The 15,952-nt window shown below is 40.3% G+C and overlaps 1 protein-coding gene across 1 annotated transcript in view; it reads left to right on the forward strand.

The window, feature by feature from the left end:
- Positions 1 to 511: 511 nt before the first annotated feature.
- Positions 512 to 15,952, forward strand: part of brinp1 (bone morphogenetic protein/retinoic acid inducible neural-specific 1) — a 110,361-nt gene continuing 94,920 nt past the window's right edge. The window contains exon 1 of the mRNA XM_071466269.1: positions 512 to 906. The gene's annotated coding sequence lies outside the window, so the exon portion shown is untranslated. The remainder of the gene's footprint in view (positions 907 to 15,952) is intronic.

Genomic DNA, 15,952 nt, shown 5'->3' on the forward strand with positions numbered 1-15,952 from the left:
CAGCAAACGTCAGTGTTTCATTTTCAGGTAGAGCAAAATGCTCCACAGACCCTCAGCTATGATGAATTTTTAAAAGAGTTACGCAGCAAGTCATTCTAAGTTTACATGAACACAGTCATACAGTAACGTATTTCATACAAAGTACACACTCTACATATGACATAGTGTTGGACCTTCTGACCAACTCAACGCCTTCCCACTTTGCTGTGTTTTCAGTTTTCTTAAAATCTCTGATATCTGTTAAACAGTACAGCCTATCTATTCCTAAGATATTAGATTTTTTCAGTTTTGCCCCCTTAATAAGTAAAGGCCAAGCCCTCTGTGGTGGTCAACCCATAGTCTTGGTGTAGATATTTACCTAACAGCAAAGAAAAGTCACGACACGGCTTCTTATCCTCACCCACCCTCAGTTCCCTCGCCTTCCGCCTCATACAGTCCAGACCCACCCCTTACTGTCTGCCATGACCGTCCTCTACAATACGAGACTGTATTCTTTGTACCTCCCCTTTCTCGCCCTCAGTCTGTGCATCCCAGCCTCCCTTCCTAGATATCCATCCCACACCTCTCCACCCGCAAACGGCTCCTACGGTGAGAAAAAAAAAAAGAGAGCAGAACAGTTTCAAACACGTCGGCATAAATCTCCCATTCAGAGCTCCCTTTTCTCCTTTCCCTCCTGACGGACTTCATTACTTTATTCCTCTGCGCGCCAATGCCCGAGACCACGCCGAAACGAAGGATTTTTTTCCCTTGAGCATGAAAAGGATTGCCAAATCATCCGCAATCCAACATCACCGACTGAGCCACCAGCATGAGCACTGGATACATATGCTCCAGCAGAAGTTGTTGGCTAGAGAACTAACAAATCTTGGACCACAAATACAGCTAAGAGGGGAGAGTCAGTTTTAGGTAAGTGCGGCTTGGACCTCTCACATAATTTGAAGGTATCCTTATATATAGCCTACACATATATAGATATATACATTTATGTATTATATATATTTTTTTCTCTGCGTATCACTGACCACGAGGTAGTGGTTGGGTAGGCAGGGCTATATTATGGCACAATTATGGCGATGTTGCGTGGTCAGCATGTTACTGAGGTGGCCGGTGGTGTCCTTTGCAGGATGGAGGCTTTTTTTTTTTTTTCCTCACTGTGAAGCTACCTTTTATAACACACAGCCGGTCTGCAAGTCCTCTCTCGCTCCGCCCGGACTGAACGTCGACGGAGCGCTCCGTGGCTATCAAAAATGATATCATGCGACTTAGAGTCTTACAAACACATCACCTTCCAAACATTCTCCAAACGAGTTATTCCTCTCGATTATGTGCGTTCAACTGCACATCATTCTTCCCCCCTGCGCGGTGTGTGGCAGCCTCTTCCCGAGGTGATGCTGCAGAAGTGCGGATGTATAAAGGAGCATTAAAACACTGAGAGAAACAATGATCAGAATTTGGGGTTCGCACATTACGCAGACCTGCCGCGGCTTCGCTGAATGGCACCACAGAGGCAACGTTCAGAGTGAAGGTGTATTAGGAGGCCTGCAGATCGCTGTACAGTCGGCATCAATATTTGTATTTACGCTAATTCCGTTTGCAGTCCAGTCGTGGCTTTTTTTTTTTTTTTTTTTTTTTACATCCATGTTGATCAATTCACTCCGGAAACTGCACGATCCATTAACTAAAAGTGAGTGTCGTCCCAGCTTGGATATTGGATATGGAATGAGTTGCGGTCATGCTTCCTGTTATTATTATTATTTTTTTTTTTCTAGATTCCATGTTATGGATGAATTGCTGCCTGTAATGAATTCCGTGAAAGCAGATAGTCAGCTGGATCAGTGTTTATGTGGAGGCTATGTGCTGGTCTGTTTTGTGCGCGTACATGAAAGCGAGCACGTATATGCTTATTTTGCTGTGTGTGTGTGTGTGTGTGTGTGTGTGTGTGTGTGAGAGTGTGTCACCACTGAGGCAAAGTTGCCGTTCCGTGTTCCCTGAAGTTGCTTTGATTGCTGTTCCACTGACTAACTGTGAGGGGAGCTCATGCTCTTTTACACTAGGTGTCATTATGTGGCTCAAGGCAAGATAATTGTGTATGATACTGATACCAACTCTATGAAATTAGAGAAGCGTCTTCAGTTTGAAATTGGTCCGGAAGCATTCATCTGCCACTGCTGTTTTTTTTTGTTTTGTTCGTCATTGTTTCTCTTTCTGGGCTAATTAGCTACACTTGTGTAGAATTAAGAAATATATCCAGAAATAAATGCACTTTATGCTTTCACGATTGCCAGGTTTAGAGTGTGAAACATTTGCCTCATTTCAGAACATTTGAATAGGCCACAATGAACAACACATCATCTCAGTCTGACTGAAACACTGTTTAGATTAGCCTTTAAAGAACAAGAAACTGTCTGTGCTGCACCAACTGTGAATAATCCTCCAACACCGAATTTGAACTTCAAAATTAAGCTTCACTGTTTGAAATTAACATTACACTCACAGCAAATCAATCCATGCCATGATATGGCTCTGCTGTCTTCTCCACATGTGCAGTGGAGAAAATTGCCCTGGCGGCGGAAATTGCAGACGAAGAGCTGCCTCATTCAGTATGCCTCATTCAATCTGGTGGCCTTTTCAATGGCAAAATGCTGGCAACATGTAATCATTTTCTGAGGGAAAGCGTTCCACATGACATTGCCAAAATGAAAATGCCAGCAGTAGCTTAAAACTGTATTTGTGTCACGGCTTTAGATGACCTGATGTAGATGATGCTTTCAGGGAGTGAAAAGAGAACTTTCAGCAGCGGAGGGACTTTGACAGACCTTGGCAGTGTAACTTACTGATGAATTCTGTGCAAAGCGTGTGGCTGTGATTCTTAAGATGCACTGAAGTAAGCACCCATCACCTTAATTAGAAGGAGGGGATGATACAGTTCACGCATTCACCCTATGCACACAGTGCTGCTGCATCTCCATTGCGCATAGATATGGATATTATTTACCAACAGTCTTTGTCGGGGATAGAGAACAGTACTAGTCTTGTACTGGCAGAACCCACTGTGTCTCTCTACCTCTCTCTTCCTCTCTGTCTATCTCTTTGTATTTCTGTACTGGCACGGCATTGTTTTTATGTGGGTGCTGGCTGCAGCTGTAGTGGCCAGAAGGCTGCCTCCCAAGAGGTTTGAAAAAAGAAAAAAAAGGAATCTGTTTTTATCAGAAACAAACAACAGGGTCACATAATGACATGTGACAAAAGCTCACAGAAATGCAGGCGACCTTACAATATTTTGGAGAGGCAGCTGAATCATTTGACCTCCACTAGGGGCTGTCTGACCTGTGTGCTGCTGCTATCAGTCCCGCAAGACCACATGGGCCTAACCCTGCTCATACAGTATTATGTTTAAAAAAAAAAAAAGAGTCCTCAGCCCGAGGCTCTTAATTAAAGGGTTGGTAGCTGATCACAAGTAGTTAATTGCCTTCTTGCACATCATGAAATTTAAACCATGGTAAGCATTGATTAACAGTTGCATACGGGAATTTTCCACAATGCAAAGCAAATCTCCCTCTGTGTGCAGAACATACATTCAACAGTAGGAAGACACTGACTTATATTCGGATAAGGTGAAGGGATGCTTTGAAATTCATAGCGGGATCTACCGCTCTTCGCCATCTTTGTCAGTTATTACAGACACAAAATTTGGGCACAGTGTGAAGCCTCGGGGGAGCAGAGAGTGGGCTCAGAAAATCATCACAACAAGGATAATTTTATTGTTATAAACTATTTAGGCATTCAGTCCACACAGCTCTGCATCTGAATGCAGTGGCCTCTCTCGCTCGTCTCTCTCTGTATCCCAGTCTTTCTTCTCTCACAGCAGGAGACCACAGTCTGAACGTTTGTGAACCTAAGCATTTTATAATACAACCAAGAAATTCATTGCACATAAAAAGTAAGCAAGCAAACAGAAATCTATTATTCATTAGACAAATATATATGCACCTTCAGTTCCTAAAAGAACCTGGATGTGATGTTATGTAAAAATGATTAAATATTAACTTTATTTGCAGGAGCTGCAGTTGTGCAGAGCCTTGTAATGGATTATAATTGGCAATTTTTTTGTGCGTCTGTGTGTGTGTGTGTTTTGAGTTTAAAATTGCAGACAAAACAAATATCACAATATCAACAATCACCCAAATGATACTGGCATGACTGGCATATTTTGACTAGTATGTAGCAGTGCTTGTTGAAGGTTTGTGACTGGGAAAAAAAAAAAAAAAAAAATTCTCCCTACCTTGTTTTGAGGACGTTTGCGGTCAAATGTGCAAAAGCAGACCTTGGATATTTGGTTAACGTACTCGCATTCCTCTGCAAACTATGCATCATGACCTTACATTTTGTGGTTGCCAGGGAGGAGGTGCTGGGTAGAAAAGTGATGCTAAATTGAGCATCCTCAGACCTGACCCCTGTGTCATTAAGCACTGCCAAGGAGTTCAGTTATTACTCCTTTAAAAAATATGATAACACTGAGAACACACTAATAACTACAGCAATTCATCTTTCTTGACACTGCCTTGGTCTTTGCTGGCTTGGTGATAGCGCTGGTTGTACATCTGTGTGAGTTTTCCGCCCCGTGTTACTGTGAGTAGGTGAGGGAGAGAGATGTTTTGATTTGCTGTGGTCTTTCACGTCACACTGAATGATACAGGTCTGCGCTGGTCAGCAATCACACACAGAACCTTTAACCTTGTTTGCTTCCCTGTTGCCTCCCATGTTCCCTCCAGCAGTATACTTTGATTCAATCCAGTCTAGAAGTTGCTATTAAATAAGTCTTCTCAGTTGTAAAATATGGTAGGACTCCAGTTTGACCATTTGGCATCTGTTTGGTAATTTTATGGGTAACCATGGTATAAAGACACTTTGGGGAAATATAATACTGTATGAATTATGTTCTATATCAGCATATTATGTTGATATTTCCGACATCTTTATTGTACCTTAAACCTAAGAAACTAAAACTTCCACCTGTATATCCACCTATGGCAGCTGCAGTAAAGCATCATTAAAGTGCTGTTAAAGCTGCTTTAATTAGTATTTCTATATTAACAAATGACAAAGCATTATATAAAAGGGATTACCAATAGTGATGAACCCATAGAGAATTACAACCAATCCCAGCAGTTCTACTCAGGTCCTTGCTTCGGTTTTAGGGCCCGCAACTTTAATGTTCTTGCACACTCTAGCTGCTCATAAATACATCATCACAGATGGAGCAGGCTGTTTTCAGGAAAAAAAAAAAAAAAAAGATAAACCCACTGTATGTTACCTGCCCAGCACTTAATGGCCAACAGTCAAAGTTTGTGATGAACTGGTGTAACACAGCCAGACGATATTTCTTTCACGAACTGGAGACCATAACAGAGCTAGAAGAGTGGATGCATTCCCTAAATGGACACAAATACAAATGCCAGCACTGCTCAGTGTCTGCTTAGTGTGTAAATAAGTCATTGTTTACTTGTAGCACTGCCCTCAAGTGGCCACAATTATCTATTAATGCAGACATTGCTGCCTATGTCGGCCAATGTACATCGTAAATTAGTTACACATTCATCACGTGCCCAACTCATCATTCTGTATAGAGGTTTAACAAAACCCCAACCCATGTTCCTCTAGTTTATTTTCTAGGCATTATGATCAGGATCCACTCAACATCCAAGCACATTCTTCTGACGCAATAAAACATACACGATCCACTTTAGGAAGCTTGTGTGAAAAATTTGCTTCTAGCATTTACAAAGTTGGTGTTCAAACTTTACTCTTCTGTGGCACACATCCAACTGGTTGGTTGTAGCAGCTCAGAGTTATTGTGGATGTCTGCCTTTCTTCCAGTCGTTAGCAGTGAGGGCCCTATTGCATGCATGCAAATATAGCCATTCACCTTCTGAGTGCAAACTCTCTTTGGAATTGATTCAAAAACTTGTGAAGTTATTTATTGTTAGTCAAATTCTGGCCTCGACTGTTATAAACAAACCTAAAATTTTGCTCATTTCTGTGAGTCTGCTAAGAGTGTGCCTGTGCAAAAAGCCACATTTTGAGATGTGAACAATCATGGGAAGATAATCTTTCTGAAAAATTTTAATTAGGCCTCTCACAGAGAAGGTTTTAATCTTTTCCAATCTTCCTAGTGCTGACTAGCAAACGAGAAGCACTCCCTGCTGGAATATTTTAGGTACCCTCAATTATTCTTTAAGAATAGAGAAACATTTGCTAAAACATTTCAAACAGTTCTGGGACTTATCATATGAAGCCAGGAAGAGATGAGAAGCTGCTATTTTCAGTCCATACAGTATGTCCCAATTTTGAAAAATTAAACAGCAGAGCAGTCATTTGGGAGAGAGAGGAGATTCATAGACTGACCCGTGACCGATGTGATGTTGGTGAGTCAATGCACTGTTGGCTCTTGCTAGTGGCTCCCAGCATCACTGACCCATATTGCAGCTCAGGGCAGCAAGAGCAAATGACTGATCTGATTTGAAAAATCAAACTGGAGTGGAAAAATATTGTCGAGTGTAGTCAAAGCTTTCTTATCTGACTAAGCTGCTGTGGATACATACATTAGCTCCACAGTTATAGCTTTGGTCTATAATCTTATTGCAATAAAAAATATATATATATATTGGATCAGCATATGTGTACAGCATATGTGTTTGGTCTATTAGTATTACTATTACTATTAGTATTAGCAATTTGTGATCTCACCTGGTATCTAATTGTGAGGTATATGTCTGATTGCAAGCTGCAGCAACAAATTATTTGAATTTATCTTACTCTTTTTTCTTTTTATTTGACAAAGATCTCTGGTAGATGGAAACGCTGCTCATTTTTAATGAGTGGAAGCAGTTAGCACAGTGTGCAGATCTTTTGTCTGATTCTTGCCTTTAGTTTTATTTTTGATCCAGAACCTGTGGAAGTTTTTTTTTTTTTTTGGCCTGCTCTACACCCTGTTTTGAATGTACTTTGTCTTACCACAAACTGGATTTTGTGACAATAGTCAGGATCATATCAATAAAACAATTGCAAAATAACATGAGTGGCAATCATGACCCTCATGTTCACTATGGTCATTATTTAACGCTTCAACAGCAAAATTATTTTTAAAAGTCCATATGGTGATGCAATATGTTTTTCGTACAGAACACTTCCATTTTAAGTTGTGTTTATGTCACAGGAACTGAAATGCATGTCATTTTATGCCAATACTCAGTGTCGAAAACTTTATGTTGAAATACAATCTGTTCTTTTTCCAACTTTAACCCTGTGGTTTGAGTTGACTGCACATTTATCTCTAACCACATTAACCATGCTTTAACTGCAGGAGTGGCTGTTCTTGTAAAATGACAGTGAATGTTTTGTGGATATTTGCAGCACAAAACAGTAATAAATTGTGGAAGGAAAACATAATCAAGGCACCAGTGTGTTTCCCATAAAATGCTAATGCTAATGCAAAATAGACACAGTTTGTCGGAGATACAGTTGATTAGTTCAACATTCTTTTCCCTCAACAACTTTACTGCTGTTTTAGGTATTGTACTTCTGGCTCCAGAAGGAGCACCTGGAATGACCTGACACAGCACTTCCACAGAAGTACAAACCTATAGATTTTCTTTTTTTTTATGTACCTGACCTTGCTGGTGCCAGTATACATGAGTGTGTGTGTGTGTGTGTGTGTGTGTGTGTGTATGTGTGTGTGTGAGTGAGTGTGTGTTTCTCTAGCACTTTGAGCATCTTTTGAATGGCTGAAGCTGAAAATCTGCCATGACAGCAGACGTGTATATTAATTAGAATTCTAAACATAGCTCCTTCATGTTCACTGATGTCAATCCTACATATCCCAATGGGTGAACCATTCGTACATTTGCATTCCTAGTATGTTAGCTTTACTGCCTAAGCACTGCGTCCTGTCACATATAACCTGAGGAACATTGATTGAGTAGCGATTCATGCATATCTGTGATCATTTAACATTGCCTTCAGGGCTGTTGCCATAGTAACTCTTATAACCTTTTATCACATCTTCAACCAGTGTTCCTTTATTTGTGCAGCTTAATTTATACTTATCATTCACGCAGTTATTATTATTATTATTTAATTGATTCAGTGAATGAATGACGAGGAAAAAATTTAGTTTTAGAGTGACCTCTCCTTTTAAATGATGTGTATTCAACTGCTGCAGCTGGATTTTCATGACGACTTGTGTTTTAAAGGCAAATTTTCACCTGAAGGCTGTAATATTGTTCTGTATAGTATTGAATATAAACTAGATTTGCCTCAGGATGAAGAATATGATTAAAAGGTAATGACTAAAATATGAAATTGCTTTCAGGCTCCACTGTTGCTGTTGTTGCCTGTCCCCTAAATACTCTTTTGGTTTTGGTTAGTGTTTTAAATTCTGTGTTTAAGGTTATACTTAAACTATGCATGCATAGAATGTAAACACAGCATCAGTATACATAGGTTTGATAGCAACAACCGATTTCTGTTGGTTATTGCATGTTTACAACATATTAAAAAGCGACCAGCTTGAGGGCCTCTGCTTGTGACACAGCTCATGTGTGTCTTTAAGTTATTAAAGTTGTATGCGCTTTGAAAGGAGTCAGTGAAATTATGGAATTACTATGAAACTAACATGTAACAAATGTAACCAAAGATGGATGGATGTGGTCTGTGGGTTCTGCTGTTGTGTTTCCAGATTATCTAAGATTTTTTTGTCTGCATTGTCCACTGAAGATGAAGCCAGAAGGTCACCAATGCTGAAGCAGATGGAACTGCTTACTTTAAACCAGCTCTATTAAAGAAATCTATTGAAAAGCCACATTCTATAATGCTAATGAATCCCTGGTAAAATTTTGGGACACTGCAGAGAAAAAAAATCAGTCTCATTGTATGACACTTAATACAAAGATATTATTTTCACCCCTAAAGAATATCGACTGTGTTATTAAATGTTTTATGAAAAAAAAACAAAAAACAAAAAATCCAGGATTAAAAAGGTCAATCTACAAAAGCGCTCATAGTTTGCAGGAAAGAGGGTTAGGTCAACTGCCAGCATGGTTTCTGAAAAAGAGGATCACACATTGCATATTTAACAGTCGAGAGGGAACAGTGGCCAGAGAACTGGTAAAGTAGACAAAATGAAATGAAATGAATAAAAAACACACAGTCGGAACAAATCTACAGGACAATCTCGACTAAATACCAGATTCCAAACACATTTTTACAGTTTTAAGTAAATTTCTTAATTCTTCTCACCTCGTTTTAAATTGTATCTTTTGCTCTGACCATGAAAGTCCTTAACACTCAGGTCAACGTGTATATAACAGGAAATATGCTTCAAGATGGCTGCTGCTCTTTTCAGTGTCATATTTTCCCCAGATCCATTGCACAGCTTTTCACATGGCATAAAATCGATAGCAATGAAGAGGGTCAGTGCAAGAATGGGAGACAACTTCAGATTGAAATCTAAGTTAAATTGCCAGTGTAAGTACTTTTTAGGCCAGTTACATGAGCTAGCTTTTAATTCTAAGAAAAGAAAATGGATTTTCAACCATGACAGTTTCGTTAAACACAAGCTACCGTATGTTTGGTGAAGCCTGGCACGGTTGAAAAGACATAGAGTCTTGTGTGTAGATGTAGATGTCTTGAACATCTTGCCTCGTTCCAGACATCTGGATTCATGAAGTTCTGGTGCTGTGGTGTTCTGGTTCTCAGTGACATCTGTTTGGAAAAAGTGATCGAGCAGTGTTTTTGTAGGTGGGATTGAAAATGGAGGCATCATCTTCCTACATAGCTAGGTAGCTTGCTTCACCATGGACAGAAATATGGACACAAAATGGCAACATGGAAGTTAATAAGTTGACTTAAGTAAATTGTTAAATCGACATGTTTCTTGGATTGTAATGAAAAATGTGCCTGGGAACAGGTTACTCAGTTTCGGCTATAATGGAAAATGACATCGGTGGGGTGCAAAGTGCCACTCATAACTGATTGGTTAGGGCAAAACAAAACCCAATCAGAAATTGGCTTGCATGAACACAATGACAAGCTGAATGAAGTGAAATGAGATGGCAATTCAGTTTGGTTATCATACAATACACACATATTGCCCATTTTCTATACCTGGTTTAGCTCATCCAAACTGACCCAGAAGAAGCTTTGTGGCACATATACAACACACTATATTAACCCTATTATTTCACATGTAGACTGTGTGTGATGGGAATATCCAGATCCTCATCACCATCTGGTCCCTTGCTGACTTCTCCTTTCTGACAGGATAGACCAAAACAGTTTCACGGCAGCGGAGGCTTTCACGCACTGTTGGACTCCATTCACCTCCACTTTGGTTTCCGTCGAGGCTGTTGGGATTACTAATAAACAATGGCAGTGGGTTGCCACCTGGCCACCTCTCGTGATTGCCTGATGGAGGGAGGAAATAGAGCCAGCTGGCCATTCTTTACCACTTGTGCCAGCCATTGTCCCTTACACTGCAGATGTGTAGTGTTCAGGAGAGAGGAGCGCTTGCTCTGTTGTGCATCCATCATCCTCTGTAGATGATAACCCTGTCAGAGCCTGAAGGCAAGACCTGTACTGTTATATGTTTATAATAGCAGTTTACCTGCATTAGGTAGAGTATGTCGTGCGGTGTAGTTTTGCTGCAGTATGAGATTGTGCCATTGTGCGCTGGCTGCAGCTGCCTTGTGCGAGCCTAGTACTGTGAGTCGCACTTCAAAGAGGAGACGATTGGAGGGTGAATAAAAGCTCCAAGTCAGTCAATTGGCCCTGAATTGCCTGAACTTAACTGCAATATCAGCAGTGCAAAAAAAAAAAAAAAGTGGCTGGCGTGGTCAACTTTTTTCCCAGCTTAACTTGCTCAGCCCCTCACATTGACATCAGGGCCAGGTGGATAGGGAGGAAGTGGAAGGAGAAGAGGCAGTGTGCTCGATTTATCAGTAATTATGGAGTGCTATTTTCTCTGTCTCCCATCTATGGCTGCCCTGGGAAGCAGTAGCCATTCTTTAATCTTGACACCCGGTGATCATGTAACACAAGGAAGTGCCTATTAGAGGTGCAGAGAAATTGGAGGGGGCCTCTATCCTGATCCTGTTTAAAGGGAGTTGGGGTGGCAGAGATGGTGAGTACAGGGGTACGTGAATCAGGGGAGAAGGTTGTCGACAAGAGATGGAGTTTGAGGTAGTAGTGGGAGACAATTATTGAACTGGTCTTCAAAAGTCAAGAGGTCGTGTACAGAAGTGGGGTGAAGGAGACCATCTAGGGAATCTTTGGTAAGCTTTTCTTCTATTAAAAAAGAAAAAAAAGAAAGACTTGCCAGAGGACACATGAACTATTTTTTTAGATAAACTAAAACAACTGCAATGGTGTGAAATTCAGCTGTAAAGCAGAACAGGTCCTTTATGCTGCTCCCCCTGGGCTTGCTTTACACTGAGTAAAACACAATCAAGAAAATGCTGGGTGTAATTATATTATGCTTTGGGATGTATGTATCAGATAACATAAATCAGCTGATGGAGATGCAAGCGATGCCAAATGCTATGTTTAAGTGCTACTTTTGATTTGAACTCAAGTCAATGTCTGGCAGCAAAAAAAAAAAAAAAAAAAAAAAAAAGAAAACAGACTGAAAACCAATGCTTAAAAAAAATCCTTTTTCTCAGTCTTTCCATGGACAGGCAACATCCAAACCCACAAAGCCAAACAGATACAGTTCCTTCTGTCTGTGTCTTTAATTGGGTAACTGGATACCCCAGTACGTGCAATCCACGTGCTAGAAATAATACATCAAAATATTCCCAATTTCATTAATTCTGTAGCACTTCAGTTGGTGACACACTTGTTGCCTTCTATCAGAAAAGCAGAGGCATTGGAAACACACATTCATTGAATCTCTTAACATGAATAATTTGTTTCCTGAACAGCACGCAGTGCCAACCTGGCACCTCACTCCATTAACACAGTAAAACAAAATCACCTAGTGCCAAGATTATTTCCATCAGGCCTATACGCTATTCTTTATGCAGAGAAGACAGACAGACAGACACACAGATCACAAGTGTTTGAACTATGAATAAAGAATCACAAATCAGCCTATAGTGGGCCTATTCATTACACTGAAATGCCGCTTTAGTACGAAAGCCCTGCACAATCTGACGAGCACACCTGAGCTAGACGGGGAAGTGATTTGTGTTTCCGTCAGATTTGTGTTTGAATCAAACTGCTGACAGAGTGCTGACTGAGAGAAGATGTACGGTGCGCAGTGTAAATACAGAAACATCTCATATATGATTTAATCAGCCACTGTACACTGTGACTTACTGCGAACATGTTCTGCTATGTTTAATTCCCCACAAATCAATTATGGATGTATTGCTGCAATGTTGTGGGTATTCCGCTGTGATGTTAAAGTTGCCGTGGTTTAATATGAAGCTTGTTAGAGATTTGCTGTGTGGTGAAAATACATTTTGCAGCATGGTTACCTGGTGGGTAGCACTGTTGCGTCACCGTAAGAAGTTGCTGCATTTGAATCTTGTCTCTGGTCTTCTACGTGTGGAGTTTCAGTTTTCTCTGTGTTTGCATGGGTTTTTGTCCAAAATGCTCCTGTTTTCTCTGGCTCTGAATGTTGTGAGAGCACCTGACAGTCTCCTTAACTAAGGAACTGGCCTCAGGACTGGACTTGGCAACAGAGTTTTGCAAAGTAGATGGTTCAACTGAATGGATAACATGATCATTATTCTAATAGAATTACTCTTGCAATGATTAGAAATTGTGTATTCATGAGACAATGACCTAATTTTCATACTGTTGTGTAGTCTTACCATCGCTGACCCATGTGGTTATTAGTATATGTGTAGTCTTCTGTAAAATATGACACATTACCAATATGTGCTGTATTGATCCTGTTTATTGATCCTGTATCTCTGCTCACTCAACCAGATAAATACATGTACTCTGTACCATATTTTGCGCAGAGCATAACATTGATTGAATCTTAGGGGACAAGGGATAGTATGTTTTTACATATGCACGCACATGTTGACAAAGGACACGCACACACACATACACACACATATGCATGTACCATCCCCAGAGACCTCCGTGCTGCCCTGCTGTTGGAGCTGGTGTTGTTAGTTTTAATGATGGAGAGGCCAGTCCAGGTGAAGCTACCCTGAGCAGCATCCTCTCCAGTGTGTTTGCACACTCAGCACAGCGATGTGACACCGATGTAGGACAGAGAAGAGGCAACGCGGCATATTCAAGTCACAGTGGTGAGCAGAAAAAAAGTGCAATGGCAGTAGCCTTTGGCTGGATAACAGTCTGGCTACATGCAAGGAACAGTAGTTCTGAAAACAGATCACATTTAAAAGAGAAAGGGATAGTCACATCAGATTTTATTCTGCCAATGTGTTCTTGAGCTCAGGAGAGATTCCACAAAATGTGCTTGTACTTTGATGCTCTGTCCCAGTGTTCCGTTGTGCGGATGGTGCAACAGACAAGTCTTTGTCATCTTTGTCAGTTATCACTGTAATTGAGCTTAGCGAAAGTTTAATAAGGAAGACTACTTCATTTTTAATTCTTTCACCTCTAGGCTACTGTTTCATTCATTACTCCTTCTAAGCCATGCCTCTTTTCTACCACCCTTTCATTCCCACCTCCCTCCTTTACCCTATCGGTTTAATATTCAAGAGGCGACCTCCTCTTAGTTCATCATCCAATCAAGTAAGCCGAAAATTTGCTCCTTCTCTCTTGCCCACATGGGAGCTAATCGCTAATCAGCTCACTCTTTATTAACCCGTTGAACTGCTTCTGAGGCTCACTGCTTCTCAATGTCTGCAGTGGCTTTTTGCCACATTAGCACAAAAACAATCTTGCCAACCTTATTCACACACACACACACACACACACAAACACACACACACACACACACACACACACACAGATTGTGCTGAAACAATGATTCCACCAAGCCAGAGTCTTGTCATAAAATAGGACCAAACAAAGATAGTTCTCCTACTGGGACAATCACTTAGGCATCATTTCGCAGAACAGCATAATATCGCATTAAACTGGTGCAAGTTTTCTCCTCATTTTCTCTCATGAAAAAAAAAAATAAATAAAATTCCAGGAAACAGTCTTTGATCTCTCATGGCCACCCTGCGCCTACTAAGGAGAATGCACACTCACACGAGCAAATGCTTAATATTAACAGGAAATTAACCAGCACTCCAAATATACACCCTAGAGTCCACACGCTAGCTTGCCAACTTAAAAACATCTCAACAGTAATTAGAGCACACTAGCAACCAGCCATGAAAATAAAAAAATGTAAAGGTTGACTCATCTGCATTTGGTGGCGTTTCACAGCAATAATTGCACTGATGGAAAACAGTTACAGTAAAACAGACCAAAAGAAAATAAAAATAAAAATCAACTAACCTAAATCAAGTCTATAAAATTAGAAAGTTGGGGAACTGGACTTTGCTACCTGCCTTTTTATCATCTATACAAACCCACCATCAGAACAATCTTTTCTGTTAGTTCATTCTGGCTGCTTGAACAAGGCTTGTAAATTGAATGATGGCACAGTATGGCAGCATCAGAATACTACCGGTACATGTTTTTTGATGATAACAATTTCGGATATTGTCCACTCGTCGGTTCTAATACCTGCGGTGAGTACTACACTAAAAATGTATTGTTTGAACATCAAACTGAAAGGTAGCTCTGAAACAGCAGCTTCATTCATTAAGGATTCACAGCATTTCATGGCATTGCATCAAATCCTCTCTTCCTTCATCCCTTATGACCATCCACGTCAATCTGTTTTCCTTTCATGTTTTTTTTCAATATTTTGCTAATATTTTCAAATAATATTATTGCATTGTACAGTAATAAAGTGTACAAAGAGCTCAGTGAACTCTGTAATATGGACAGGTACTGTAAATGATTGCTCTGTTCATTTTGTGTAAGCAGGGGGTGCAGAACTCAAAAATTGTCAAAGTTCGACACATTGCGATCCTTTGATTTAGTTAATATTTGAAGTATAGTAAATGCTTTATACCAGAGGGAAAGGAAGGATTACCTATGAAAAACACAACATTAAATTTTAAATGGTAAAGAGGCATTCGCTGTCTTTATTAGAACATAAGAGTTTGAGGAAGACGTTAGAAAATCACCCCTGGTCCTCTGTGGCTCATAGCACAAGTTTGGAAAAATTGGCCTGTAAATTATTAAGCAGCTAAAGGCATGTTGTTATTGGCCATTATGTGTTGAGGTTTTACTCTGAGCTCATCGCCACAGATGACTTCGACTCAGTTTATGTCCATTTGGTAAGGAAGGAGGCCAAAGAAACCCTGGAGCATGGGAAATGAAAATGCTAGCCTTGTGGCAAAAACCTCTGAGCAATGGTATAAAAAGAGGGCAGCTTAGGGGAGGAATACGGCGACTGTGGAGGAATTTAAAAGGCATGAGGTCAAGAGCACTCTATTTTCAATCTTAACATGGGGAATGGGTACAAGTTGGCTGCTATAACCCATATCAAGGGCACATTTTTGCGAACGATAACCTCCCAAGAAGAGGAGATGAAATATGGTGCCGAAAAGAAAAAAGCTTTTCTCAGCAAAAAAATCACAATCCCTTTAGTCATATCAGGCCTGGAAATGTCTGCTCAGGATGCCTTTGCGCACGTGGATCTATGTACTCTTTGACTGTATGTGTGCATGTGAGCGTGCTTGTGTATATGCTATATGACAGAGCATCTCCCCATAGCTGCACCCTTTTAATCTCTCTTCTAAGATACAAAGACACTATCCTGATTTGAAGCTTTCAATCGAAGTCAGTAAAAGACATGACATGATAACATTTGCTGAAAAAAAAAACAAAAAAAAACTTGAAT

The sequence above is a fragment of the Trachinotus anak genome, unplaced genomic scaffold (genome assembly GCF_046630095.1).
Source record: "Trachinotus anak isolate AG129_WGS33_773 ecotype Australia unplaced genomic scaffold, CSIRO_AGI_Tana_v1 ptg000028l, whole genome shotgun sequence".
NCBI lineage: Eukaryota > Metazoa > Chordata > Actinopteri > Carangiformes > Carangidae > Trachinotus > Trachinotus anak.